At 43.3% G+C, this 11,204-nt stretch overlaps 1 protein-coding gene across 3 annotated transcripts in view; it reads right to left on the reverse strand.

The window, feature by feature from the left end:
• MSRB3 (methionine sulfoxide reductase B3) overlaps positions 1-11,204 on the reverse strand; it is a 128,407-nt gene that overhangs the window by 21,812 nt on the left and 95,391 nt on the right. The window lies entirely within an intron of this gene.

Raw genomic sequence — 11,204 nt, forward strand, 5'->3', positions numbered from 1 at the left:
TTTAATTAGAGTGGCTCTGAGAGTTGCTTTAATTGAAGCACCTGGAGTGAATAAACTTTAGTTAAAGCACCCCCACTGCCATTTTTCAGCACAGGGGCACTGATACATGTGATGCTGGAGTCTAATGGAGCACTGTAATTACAGCACATCTAAGCAGCCTCACTATATGTGTTATAGGCACCCTTTGAGCCTGCCGATCCAGCTGGTTTTCTATCCACCTGACAATCCATTCGTGAAACCCATATTTCCTTAAGCTTTCCTATGATAATGGTGTGGGAGACTGTATCAAAAGCTTGCTAAAGTCGAGGTATATCATGTCCACTGCCCTTTCCACATTCACAGAGATAGTCATCTCATCATAGAAGGCAGTCAGGTTGGTCAGGCATGACTTGCCCTTCATGAATCCATGCTTACTGCTCCTGATCACTTTCCTCTCCTCCAAGTGCTTAGAAATGTATTCCTTAAGGACCTCCTCAAGATAGACACTATATTTGCCCTTTTCCAATCATTTGGGACCTCTCTGGATTGCCACAAGTTTTCACAGATAATGGCCAGCCACTCTGCAATCACATCGGCCAACTCCTGCAGCACCCTCAGGTGCATCACCTCCGGCCCCATGGACTTGTACATGTCCAGGTTTTCTTAATAGTCCCTAACCTGTTCTTTCACCACTATTAGCTGTTCATCTCCTCCCTAAACTGTGCAGTAGTTTGGGAGTTGACCTTGCCTGTGACGACCTGGTAAAAAAGACATTGAGTATTTCAGCCTTTTCTGCATCATCTGTCATTAGGCTGCCTCCCCCATTTAGTAAGGAACCCATGCTTTCCCGGATCTTTGTCCCTTATTGTTGCTGACACACTTGTAGAAACCCATCTTGTTACCTTTTATATCCCTTGCTAGCTGCAACTCCTGTTGTGCCTTGGCCTTCCTGATTTCATCTATTAATACATGCATGAAACCCTGCTGGTTGGGAGTTCACAAATACCGCAGTCTGCCCCAGAGGTTTCATGCAGCCCTGAGGCTGGGAGACCATGGCAGCTGCGATCTCCCAGTCTTTGGAGCTCCAGCAAATGTGTGCTTGCTCCCGCTGCCCCCCAACCTGCCCACTGCTACCAGCTGGGGTACCAGATGTTACATGGTGACCCACTCTGGAAGCCTAAGGCTGAGCCAGGGAGGCTCTGTAGTGACACCATGAGGTTGGGACATGTGCTGGACAGTGAATCAGAGTTCACGCTTGGCTTCAATTGGCTGTCCTCGAGAATCTCAGGCATGTTGGGAGGTGTGCAGGACCACCCACCACCTTCTGACCTTGACCACTGCAGGCATGTGCATGCCCCATCAGCCGAAGAGTGAATGTGAGTTCCGTCCATTCCTCATCCAATCTACACGGCTTAGATAAACCTGGGTAGATTGAATTGATTCTGCCTCAAGCTTTTTGAATGTCTGTACTTGGCCTGTGTTTCCAGGAGGACTTATTCTATGTTACATAGTCAGACATGACCAGGGATCTGGGTTTTCTGTTTCCCATGAAAAAACAGAGAAAATGTGGTAAAGAGAAAATCCCTTTACCTGAGGAAGACAGATTTTTCATTTTAACAGAGAAATCTGTGGATTTTGCACTTTTGCAAAGAGCTCTCTGCAGGCTGGCAGAGTTCCAGCCTGCAACGGGTTGCGGGGGAGCGGGAAGAGGGTAGTCAGGCAGGGGGTGCCATGTGCATGTACATGTACATGCCCACCAGGCAGCCTGGAGAGCAGCTCCCGCAGGTAAGTCTGGGAGGGGTGGGTGGTGAAATCGAGGCCTCCACAGAGAGGGAGGGAGAGAGTTGGGCAGGGCTGGGGCTGCTGCCCAGCCAGGGAATGTGTGGAGCTTGTGGCCCAGGGCCATGGGTGGCTCATCTGGAGAGTCAGGACTGGCACCCCACTGCTGCGCATGCCCCCAATGTGTGCGAGGGTGAGGGCAGGCTGCCTACTGTGGGCTTGGGCTCCCTCCCTTGCTGACCTCTCCTGGGACCTCTGCAGCCCAGTGAGTGCGACCCAGTGGTGCAAGGCAGAGTGGAGCCACGTGGGGAAGTTTTTTGCCACTGAGCTCCATGCTGCCCTGGCGAGGCATCCCCTGCCTGCACAGCAGCAGCCAGGGGCACAACCTGTTCGCTGGAGGCCCCCTCCAGCAGTGCTGGAAAGGGGCAGGGGGTAGCAGTGAGGGGCACCAACAAGGCCAGGGGGCTGTGGTGGGGGAAGGGAGTGAGGGGCACCAGCAGGGCCAGGGGCGCTCAGGGGGTGGGGAGAATGAGGGGCACTGGCAGGGCCAGGGGACTTTGGCTTGGGAGCGAGGGGCCTGGACCTGCATTCTGTAAGCTAAGTGGGGAGGGGAAACTCTGATTTTGCACAATAAAAAAACAAAATCAAATACCAAAATGTATAGGTATTTGGAATTTATTTTATTATAATGACTGAGGTAGGCTTCCAAATTGCTTTAAAATTGTAAATATATCAGGAAAACATTGTGTTCAACTGACACTTATCTATAGTGGCCTTTCATTTTAATCATGGATTTTAGGTTTTTAAGCACAGAATTTGGAATTTTTTGTAGAGAATCTGTGATTTTGATTTTTTTTTTAAATCAGGGAAAACCAGGATCCCTGGTCATGACTTTGGAAAAAGTGGTGAGTTTGCTTTTGTTTTTTTAAAACTTTCTACCCTCCAAAAACAAAGTGTGTGCTTTATTTAGGGGTACAGGATTTGCAGGAAAATGCAGTATGTGAAGTCTCTCAGCAAAACTGCACAAATAATTGTATTCTGTGCCAGCTGAAATGATTATTTTATGCAAAATAAAATGATCAAACTATAAAGTAAGAACTCTTTAATGAAAAAGGTCTTTTCAATGAGGAAAATATAAATATTCTGTTCGAGAAACCTTGAACCACCTGTGTAATGCCTCCAAAGAACTGATGTGCCATGTATCCAATCTGTTGGGTATGTACCGAATTGAATGCAAACTACATTTATATAAATTTAGCCTACTGCTGAGTTTAATCTCTGAACTCCCTGTCTGTATCCAACTATTTTGGTTTGATTATGAACTCCACTTAAAATAATAATTGTTTATATTAAATGGACAAGAGAATGCGTAATGTATTTTAACTGTCAGTGTGGTGAACAGCAGCAGCTGGAAGAAGAATGTTTAATTCACTCAGCTATCCTCAAGCTTTTTAGATTCCTCCTATCAACAGCAAAATCTTTTCTTTCACATACAAAAAACATTCCTTTCCTGATGCAAAGAATAGCACAGCAATTGTTTCTTCTACAAAAAACAAATACAAGAAACCATAGGTATTTCCCACACCATAACAAAAAACAGTTCTAGTTAATCCACTAAACATCTACAATGGTATGGAAGCTTCAGAGGAGGGTGCTAACATTTATATAATGGAACAACTTGCATATAAAAGGAATTTTTTCTATACCATTTATCTACTAATTGTTGGCTTATGCCAGAGATACAATATACTTTCTCCAGTAAATATTTTAAACCTTGTATTGGTGGTTTGTGCCTTTCCACTAGCAAATTCAGCATTTTATCTCTAACATTTTTAAATAATATTTATGGTAATTGGATACTAAGGGTGAGAACCCCTAGTGAGAGCCTTGGCATTGAATTCAGTGGTACCATTTCTCCTCTAATGGCTGCTTCATGGCTTAGTTATTTATTGACAATTGTTTTAAAAATGTTCACATTAACTGGCGATAGATGTTAAAAGTGTAGTAATGAGGGTATAGTTTGGATTTTAGTGAACATCCCCTACGGGGAAACCAGGGCTCCAGTTCCACGGTTCTGAGGCAATTGTCCCCAACTAGAAAACCTAAAGCTTCTAAGCTTCACAGGTCCAAACAGTGAAACTGCAAAGTTGACAAACTGCCTCAGTGCTGTGGACCCAAACATGTTCTTGTTTGTGGAGCATTTTCAGAATTTCTATTGTGGTTCCTCATTGGAAAATGGGGATCAGATTTTGACATACTGAAATTCCCTACATAACAGAATTTTTCTCTACATTCTACTTATGAACAGAGGTCTATCTGACAAAGAACACTGCCATTCTGGCACTATTCTGGTGCCCCTGCTCACTGCCACTCCCCCCAGCCTGTAGCTACTATTTCCCTGCTTTCTTGCCTGCCCACCTGCCAGCCACTCCAGCACCACATGGCTCCCAGCTTCATGGCTGGATTGCTGGAGCACAAGACCCCCAGTACTCCAGAGCCAGGAGTGAATGTGACCCCCAGTACTCCAGAGCCAAAAGTTAGTGCGAGTGTCCGTGCAATGAGGGAGGGAAGGAGGCAGGCAGGGAGAAAGACAGAGAGAGCAATGAGGGAGGGAGAGAGACAGACAGTACACGTGCAGTGAAGGAGGGACAGAGTGTGTGTGTGTTCACAGGGCGAGACATGCACACCCCACCATACACTCCCACACCCCCCTTGCACTGCCATACATGCAGACCCCCATACTCACACCCCCTCACACACCCAAACTACCCTCCCCCCACAAACCTCATACCCACCCACACCCCACATATCCATATGAACACCCACATGCTCCCTCACACCACACCCACACGCCCCCTCCCCACAGACACCCACATCCTCCCACATACCCACACAAACCTATACCCATTCCCCCATGCCCCCACTCCCCCACAATATACAAGAGTAAGACTTCATTTTAAGCTATTGTGCAATCACCTCTATGTACACTACACAAACACATGTAAACCAGGACAAAACATTTTTTAAATCAAATGAATGAATGTTGTAGATGTTTGATTTTTAGAATATAATTTGGTATTTTTCTGGTTCCAAGATGGCATAACCCCTTGCTGAAAGGAGTACTTCTCGGGGCAAGAGGAGAGACTTCTGTTGGTAAAAGTCAGGGGTTCGCGGGAGGGACTCCTAGTCACAAAATGGCGACCAGGGGGCAGGGCATCTGTCAAGGGGTGGGGCTACCCATGCAGCCCTCAACAGCTTGCCAAAACTCAGTAAGCGGCCCTCCAACCAAAATAATTCCCCCCCCGATCTAGAGTGATCTATCCCCTATTCATTACTGTCCCTGGCATCCACCATTATTGGTTTACAGATGTCAGAGGAAATATCTCCAAGTATTCTGTTCAACAGCTTTTAAAAGAACTATCATCCACAAATTCATCTAGTCTCTTTTTAAAACTTCCTATGCTATCTTCCTCCACCATCTCCTGTAACAATGAATTCTACAGGTTAACTAAGTATTACATAAAAAAGCACTTTCTCTTGTTAGCTTCAAATCTGTCTCCTACTAATTTCAGTGGGTGCCCCCTAGTTCTAGTATTCTGAGAGCTGGTGAAAAACAGTTTCCTATTCACTTTGTCCACAGCCTTCATGATTTTATAGACCTCTATCATATTACCCCTCAGCCTTCTTTCCAAACTGAAGAGTCCTTGCCTTTTGAGTACCTCTCCTGGTATGGCAATTGCTCCAAATCCCCTTTTTGCTACCTTTTCTAATTCTACTACATCCTTTTGGAGATGCAGAGACCAGGACTGCACACAGTTTTCAAGACACTGGCATAGCACGGATTTGTATAATGGCAATATGATATACTTTGTTTTGTTTTTAATTCCCTTCTTATTGATGCCTAACATTTTATTGGGTTTTTGGGTTGCTGCTGCACATTTAGCTGATGTTTTAAGAGAACAAATCTGCAGTGACTCCAAGGTCTCTTTCCTGAAACGCAACAACTACTTCAGAACCCAACATTGTGTGTGTAGTTATTGAACAGGCTGGATTTTCCTCTGAGAAGCATGACAACTCCTGCGATGGTCTTTTTCAGAAACATCATGTTTAAAAATGGATACCAGGTATTTGGCACATACAGACAAGAAACATCACTTTTGCTCACCCCATCAGTGTTTTACTTGCACAATTGCCACATGTGTACTAGTAGGGAAAATAGACTTAATGAAGTGCAAAGTAAATTACTCCATTCAAAGACTGTTGTATTTCTTTCAGTTGGACATTTATTTTAAACATAAACTCTATCAAAATATAGTGTGCCCACCATTTCAATGAATTGTTCTGGAACCAAATGTATTAATACCTTAGGCATTTATTGGTTCTGTGACAGTGTATTGACAAACATCTGCCAAAAAACTCTTGGATGAAATAGTTGGGGAGTAGAGACATGCTCTTGCAAAACATTGGCAATTAAGAATAGCATAGTTTAAGGGTGGCCATAAGTAGAGATGTTTTCAATATTCCAAGTCATTCAAAATGATCCCTCAAGATCTTTTTAATCTTCTGTTACTTACATATATTTGTCCACCCTTCTTCCCCTTGATCTTCCTATCAAGTCTCTCCTTCCCCCCTGGAAACCCTGCTTCTTCCATTAGTGAGATACAGAGCTTGCCTTCATGAAGGTCAGACTCCTCAGCCACAAGGACACATACAGGGCTTCAGGCACCGGAATCTTAAATGATTCCCTTGGATTCTTTCATATTTAGGGGCCAAGGCTCAATGTTCAATAGATGAGGGGCAAATGAAAGTCAACCCCACCTCCCAAAGAGAATGCAAGGAGATCCTCATGAGAAATTCCATCGAAGGAGACAATACACAATAGGATGCTAAACTCCCAAGTCCACAAGCTGTGTCATCCGGCCACAGGACTCTCCAAGAGTGAAAATTTGGCAGCAGGAAAGGGGGGCAGTATTAATTGCTGCTCTTCCACTGCTGCCAAGTTTCCAGACAAGTGGGAAACCCTGCAGGCCAGATAGCACAGGCCCTGTACACTAAATTGAGTGAACAGGGCAAGCTATCATTGAATATTCTGATCTGGGTATGTCATGTCAAAGCAACGTGGGGCCTGATCTGGGCACACAGGGTTGGGCCAAGATGCCATGGGGCTGGATCTGGATGCACAGGCTGGGCTGAAGGGACAGTGTGGGGCAGCAATGGGGCCCAACCCTGCATGAGATCTAGCGTCCAGACCAGCTTCATGCCATGCATCCAGCCCACAGAGCCAAAAGAGAGTGAGCACCTCTGATCCACACCAATGATGACTAGGTCTCAATGGGACTTTGCCAACAAAGGGTACGGTTGGTAAATGCTGATTCATCAGAAATGAAACTTCATGGGAACACGTTAGTTTCAGGAGATCTACCCAATCCAGAGTAGTAATAGCTGGATCATCATAGTACTCACCTGCAATGTGAAAGAGTGAGGTTCAAGTCTCTGCTCCAGTGAATGTTTAACCAAATACAATACATCACAGGAGAGATAAAGAGGCCCAACACAGAAAATCCAGTAGTCTGTACATTATATCATTTACCTAGAATGTGGGAAACCTGAATTCAAGATTCTGGGCTGTCTGATGCAAACAAAGACCTGACCCTCAGCCTCCTATATTCTTAGTAAGTGCCATTATCACCAGGATACCAGCTATCCACAGGGAGTTGGGGTGGAGGGTTGCCAAAAACTCTGAAAAGCTATGAATTCATCCCAATGGGAAATGACAACATTTCTGAAATGTTTAAAATATTTAGAGTACCGAAAAAACATTTCCCAGAAAGACCTCATGCCATGAACTAGTTGAACTGCTGGGGTTATGAGCAATATGCTGGCTAACTGAACTATAGATACATGGGAGGCCAATTCCCACTTGATATTCTGTGCCATCAAAAATATTTCTATAGCAAACACATGGTCATTTACATACTGCTGGGCTAGCTCAGCTGAAAAGGGGTTGGATTATTGTGTCTGACAGTACTACAACCTGGCAGAGTTCTGGTTTTGCATCAGTTGTGTAAAATTAGCAGGCCAATCATGCTGGTTTTGTCCAGGGAGATATTCTAGAACTATTATGGAAAGTGCCATAGCATTTCTGGATTCCTTTGCAATCTGTTTTGTAGAGTCACAATTGGCCGTCCATCAGAGCTTCAGGGGGAAAACTTAGCTGCCACTTAAACTTTCTATTTCTTTAAAAAAAAAGAGGGGGGGAGGAGGGGGGAGTCTGAGACTAGTATGTTAAGAATCTCAGTTACCATCCACCTCTGGATCTAATTTCTCTAACAGCAGGTTCTAGAGGATAAGCTTCTCAGGATGGAGATAAGGACCGCACATCCCTGAGTATGCAGTAGGTCTACAGGAAATACAGTCTCAGAACAGCAGTTTCGGCATGTCAGTTCCAAACTATATTTCTGATTCAACCTCAGACCCTGACACTACCCCCTACCTTACTATAATTCAACTCTATTGTATAAACACAGCATGTTAAAGGTTTAAATTCTTCATCTACATGTACAGGGTCCATTTGTTTAAGCAGAATGTGGCAGGTATGAAAGGAACTGACCCTGGCCCTGGTCCCAATGCAGTAACTCAAGCGTTGTTCAATGGAGAAGTACAGAATGCAAGACTTTACTACTTGGGACTTACCCCTTCTCTGCTACATTTAGGGACCTACCGAAATCACAGCAAGCAAACAAAAAGGTGGGAAGCCCTGAAGCCTTGGATTGGGGCTGGGGGGGAACAAATAAGAGGCTGAGCAGGGGATGTGGCCTCAGTCCAGGCACCAGTCGTGGGCCAGTCAGGGAAGAGACAGGGTTTCAGTGCTATCTTTTAAGCAGTCAGAGGGATGATACTATAATGTGCTGCAACCTGAGGTGGATTATGCCATGGTTTTGAGCCATCTGCCATGAAGGACAGGACCACCAGGGTTCCTTGGGCAGAGGTGTGGGGGGGGGGTTGGGGGGGTGTCACAACAACCTGCAAAAATGGCAGCCAGCACTGCAATAAGCCTGTGAAATAACCAGTCTGCCTCTTCTATCTAGGTAGGTCCTTCTTCATGTTTCTGAGGTGATTCCCCACATTTACAGTCAAAAGCCCATCTGATGGCTGCAGTGTACTTGCAGCCCCAGCAGACAGGGTGTGCTTTTCTTGTGTTCAGACTTCATCAGAAGTTAATTTAATGGGTGTCTAGTGCTCCCAAAATGCTTCCAGTTCAACTCTCGGATGTTTTCACCCTTCCCACTCCCAAAAGTTGTAACATACCAATAGGTTTTGAAAATACCCCTGCTGTAATTGTATATCACTCCAGGTGTGCTCAGTAGGATTCCTTCCTGTACACAAAGTCACCAGAGAGGCAAACTGCAATTCAAATCTCTACTGGAAAGAAGTGAATCAAAAGATAATCAGTTTCAGGAAAGGTGACTAGTTTCTCACGTTACAGACAACAACATAATGCGCTTCTGCAGGATCTGGCTTAAGGGCAAGGAATAAATAGACTGGAGCACCAGATTAAAAAGTGGGCTGATTTTTGAGCTATTGATAGAGTTGGTGAATGGTAAAGTTACTTACAAAAAGAGCAGTTTCTGTGGGATCAAAGCTATTTTCAAACTCAGGTTACATTTGGTATATAGTTTTACATAAAATTATTAGAAAAAAACCAAAATAGCTGCAACATTTAATAAGATTGTAAATGAAACATGTTTACTTTTCATTTCAAAATGATGCATTTTAGCATTTTTCTTTGAAATACATTCATTTCAAAGTTGACCTAAATAATACCTATTACTGATAAGTATTAATCTACTACTAATAATTACTGGTCAATTATTATTAACTGCCAATGTTACCCATCATTAATTGTTAACAACAACAGGTTAAATGGACTAAAAACAAAATGAAACACTTCAGGTTTCATTAAATTTAATGAAATGCTTTGGGTTGAGCCAAAACAGACTTTTTCTTCAGTTCACTGGAAAAAACAAAACAACTTTGTTTTGAGTCACTCAAGCCTCATGCGTGTACACATATGTGTGCAGGTATCATGTGTATGCATGCAAGTATCACACTTAAAAAAAAACAAGAACAAAAACAAAACCAAAAACCCACTATCTACATAGATCTAGTTTTATCTATCCTCTGGAAAGCCAGGGGACTGATCCTGGCACCTAACCTTCACACCTCCATATAACTATTTTAGCAATCTTTTTATGCAGAAAAATTATAGGAATGGCAAAAAATAAGCCCAAATGTTTTATTTAAGTTAACAAGACAAATAATCATTCAATTTACATCTTTTTGGGAATACTTTTTTTTCCTAATTTTTCTCTGGTCAACTGCCTCCTTTGTGTTTTCTCCATCTATCTTTATTAGGGCCCAGTCCAGAATAGATTGAAGTCAAGGGAAAACTTCAAAGAGCTCCTTTCTGTACATCCTTTTGTAGTCTCCACTCAGTCTGAATGTTTTGAATAATGAGTGTTATTACTGGTGTATTTTTCTAATCTTAGCTGTCCATTAGTTTTACTATATGCTTATGTAAACAAGCCATAGTGTTGAAATAATATGATAAGGTTGAGCAGTTTCTGTAAATACAGAGTGAATTAAAGGTAGCATGCATCAACGTAACACAGATAATTTCATTTGTTCTATTGTACTGAGGATGGTACTGAACATCCTTACTATATTAATCTTTGAGAATTCTGAAAGCAAAGCAAAACCCTGGTATTTTCCCTTAAGTCCTTTTAAATATATTTATAAATTTTAGAAAGTATCAGAAAATAAGTATTAATACACACACATATATATTTAAGATAATAAAGCAGGTGGTAGAAGTTGTAAGCAAAGATTTCAGTGATACACTTTTGGAAATTGCTATTCATATCTATTTCTGGATAAGCCCTGGAATGACCAGTATAAATCATGACAAGGTTGAGAAGTACACGAAGTTCATTAACCAAAGAACCATATTACAAGCTGTAAGCAACTGACTGGAGCACTGAACCATTTGCACTATTGGTAGCTAAACACAGAAGTCCATGAGTCAAATTATTCTTTCAAAGGTTATTCCTGCCCAGGAAAGTGAAAATGAGGAGTCTGAACATGTAGTTTTGTGACAATTCTTTCCACTGGGAGGTAGGGACTGAAAACAGGCCATAGGTTTTTACCCGTTATTGATGTTGGGGAACTGGATTCACTGTATAAAAGCCCCTGTCCTCCTCACTTCTTCCTAAATATAAGCGTGTTGTAAAGGGCTCGCTCCACCATGGTTACCCAAAGGTTCCAAACTAGATAGTCAAAGGAGTGATGTAAGGGGATGGGGGTGCATCACTTACCGTGAGACCCCGATCCCCGGATGTCCCCTGGAGAGGAGGGGGTACGCGTTGGACCGTCCCGCTTCGCCGCTC

Source organism: Crocodylus porosus, unplaced genomic scaffold (genome assembly GCF_001723895.1).
Source record: "Crocodylus porosus isolate Cpor-Errol unplaced genomic scaffold, CroPor_comp1, whole genome shotgun sequence".
Classification (NCBI taxonomy): domain Eukaryota; kingdom Metazoa; phylum Chordata; order Crocodylia; family Crocodylidae; genus Crocodylus; species Crocodylus porosus.